At 41.5% G+C, this 3,177-nt stretch overlaps 1 pseudogene; it reads left to right on the top strand.

Moving 5' to 3' along the window:
- Nucleotides 1-1,951: 1,951 nt before the first annotated feature.
- On the top strand, nucleotides 1,952-2,669 carry LOC140488917 (cyclic AMP-responsive element-binding protein 1 pseudogene; annotated as a pseudogene).
- The last annotated feature ends 508 nt before the right edge of the window (nucleotides 2,670-3,177 follow it).

Here is a 3,177-nt window from a genome sequence, read left to right as displayed (position 1 = left end):
AAGTCTGTGGAATAACCTCCCTAAACTTCTCTATCCTCCTTTTAAGATGCATTTTAAAATCATTCTCTTTAATCAATGTTTTGATGATCCATGAAATACCTTAGGAGATTTGCCATTGTGAAAGTTCCATACAATGCAAGTAGTTGTTGTTTTTGCCGTACATTAGGAGAAACTGGATTGATGCAGTCAAAATTCTAACAAGAAATTCACTGATAGGCGTAGTGTATAGGCCAGAAAATAATTACATCACATTGACATGGGCAATAAACAAATAAATAATTAATGCCGGTAAAAATGGTACAGCTATTATCCTGGGTGATTTTAATCTACATGTAGATTGGTCAAACCAGCTCAGTCAAGGTAGCCTTGAGGAGTTCATTAAGTGTATCCATGATAGTTTTCTTGAACAGTATGAAATGGAACTGACAAGGGAGCAAGCTATCCAAGACCTGGCCCTGTTCAATGAGGCAGGAATAATTAATGACTTCACAATTATGGATACCCTGGGAAGAAGCGATCATCGTATGGTTGAATTAGAATACATATGGTGAGTGTGAAGATAAAATCTAATAACTGTGTCCTGTGCTTGAACACTGGGAACTACAATAGAATGACAGAGAATCTGGATAAAGTAGACCGGAAACAAAAATTTTATGGTGGGAAGTTGATGAGCAGTGTCAGATTTTCAAAGACATTTTACAAAGGTCTATTCCAGTGAAAAGGAAGGACTGTATGAAAAGGCATTCTCGGCAATGTGTATCTGAGGAAAGTGATCAAATTAGACCCGAAGACATCGGAGTGGAAGTAAGGCCATTCGGCCCATCGAGTCCACTCCACCATTTAATCATGGCTGATGGGCATTTCAACTTCACTTACCCGCATTATCCCCGTAGCCCTTAATTCCTTGTGACATCAAGAATTTATCAATCTCTGCCTTGAAGACATTTAGCATTCCGGCCTCTACTGCACTCCACGGCAATGAATTTCACAGGCCCACCACTCTCTGGCTGAAGAAATGTTTCCACATTTCTGTTCTGAATTGATCCCCTCCAATTCTAAGGCTGTGCCCACTGGTCCTAGTCTCCTCACCTAATGAAACAATTTCCTAGAGTCCACCATTTTCAAGCCATGTATTATCTTGTAAGTTTCTATTAGATATCCCCTTAACCTTCTAAACTACAATGAATACAATCCCAGGATCCTCAGCCATTCCTCGTATGTTGGACCTACCATTACAGGGATCATCGGTGTGAATCTCTGCTGGACATGCTCCAGTGCCAGTATGTCCTTCGTGAGGTGTGGGGACCAAAACTGGGCACAGTACTCCAAATAGGGTCTAACCAGAGCTTTTGAAAGTCTCAGTAGCAGATCGCTGCTTTTATATTCCAACCCTCTTGAGATAAATGTAAACATCGCCTTCGCTTTCTTAATCACGGATTCAACCTGCTTGTTTACCTTTAGAGAATCCTCGATGAGCATACCAGATCCGTTTGTACTTTGGCTTTATGAATTTTCTCAATGTTTAGAATGTAGTCCATGCTTGTATATTTTTTCCAAAGTGCAAGACCTCGCGTTTGCTCACATTGAATTCCATCAGCCATTTCCTGGATAACTCGCCCAAACTGTCTAGATCCTTCTGCAGCCTACCCACTTCCTCAGTACTACCTGCCTGACCACCTAACTTCGTATCATCAGCAAACTACGTTAGAATGCCCCCAGTCCCGTCATCAAGATCATTAATATATAATGTGACCATGCAGGTAACCATGCCTGGGATCCAAACAACAACAAGTCCAGCCGTACCTTTAATGCAATTGCCAAATGGGCAGACTGTTTAAGTCCAAGGAGTTATCCAAGCAGCTCAGTCGTCAGTCATACAATCCCCTCAAGTTCAGACTGTTCAGATTTCTACGATACTTGAAAATGAGTCGCCCAGAAATCGGTGGATAGCATGACTGACTCTCAGAAACGTAGAGAAATTCTATCGAGACGGCCTTCATACAGGAAAATCCTGAATGAACTTTCTTCTGATGCCCCCAGTATGCCAAGAAATTGATGATGAGAAATCAGAAGAAGAATCTGTCTCAACCATTACTACAATGACGAGCAGACACCCATCTATCAGACTTGCAGCGGACAATACATTGCTATTACACAGGGGAGCAATTCAGCTGACCAACAATGGTACAGATGAAGTGCAAGGACTCCAAACACTAACAATGACCAACGCAGCTACAGCCAATGTTGGAGCAGCCATTGTACAGTGTGCACAGAGCCCTGATGGACAGCAAATCTTTGTGCCGTGCAGCCAAGTGCTTGTACAAGGTGCTGGTGCAGATGTCCAAACCTATCAGATCCGTACAATTCCTAACTCCACTGCTGGCCAGGGAATGGTTATGGCATCTTCACCAGTCCTGCAAAGCCAGCCCCAGAATGCTGAAGAAACCACTCGTAAACGTGAAATCCGCCTCATGAAAAATAGGGAAGCAGCTCGAGAGTGCCGTCGCAAGAAGAAAGAGTTTGTGAAATGCTTGGAGAATCGGGTTGCTATTCTGGAAAATCAAATTGAAAGTGAAGGCATACAAAGTGGCCAAAAACAGCATGAAACTAGAACTGGGAAAACGTTAAAGGTCAACCGAAAGCCACAAAAGAGCTATAAAGAAAAGTAATATAGAACATGAGAAAAATAAACTAGCACAGACTATAAATACAGAGAGCAAACGTTTATATAAATACATATAATGAGAAAAGAATGGCTAAAGTAAATGATGGTCCTTTGGAAAATGAGAAGAAGCATTTAGATATGGGATATCACAGTGGAGGATAGTAATATCGTTCCAGTAACTAGCAAAGAGACAACGGTAGGTGAGGATTTGGAAACTATCATTATTACGGAACAGCTAGTTTTAGACTGTTTGGAGGTAATTGACCTTGGTGGAATGCACCCCAGGGTACTAAAAGAGATGCCAGGAAAAATAGCAAATGCACTGGCAGTAATTTTCCAAAATTCACTGGACTCTGTGGAAGTCCCAGCAGATTGGAAAACAGCAAAAGTGATGCCACTGTTTTAAAAAGGAGGTTGACAAAATGTGGGGAATTATATGCCCCACATTTAGTTTATTCTCTGTAGTGGGAAAGATGCTTAGGTCTATTATCAAGGAAGAAATAGCAGGGAAT

This window comes from Chiloscyllium punctatum, chromosome 18, assembly GCF_047496795.1.
Source record: "Chiloscyllium punctatum isolate Juve2018m chromosome 18, sChiPun1.3, whole genome shotgun sequence".
NCBI classification, from domain to species: Eukaryota; Metazoa; Chordata; class Chondrichthyes; order Orectolobiformes; family Hemiscylliidae; genus Chiloscyllium; species Chiloscyllium punctatum.
This window is presented reverse-complemented; position numbering and strand designations above follow the sequence as displayed.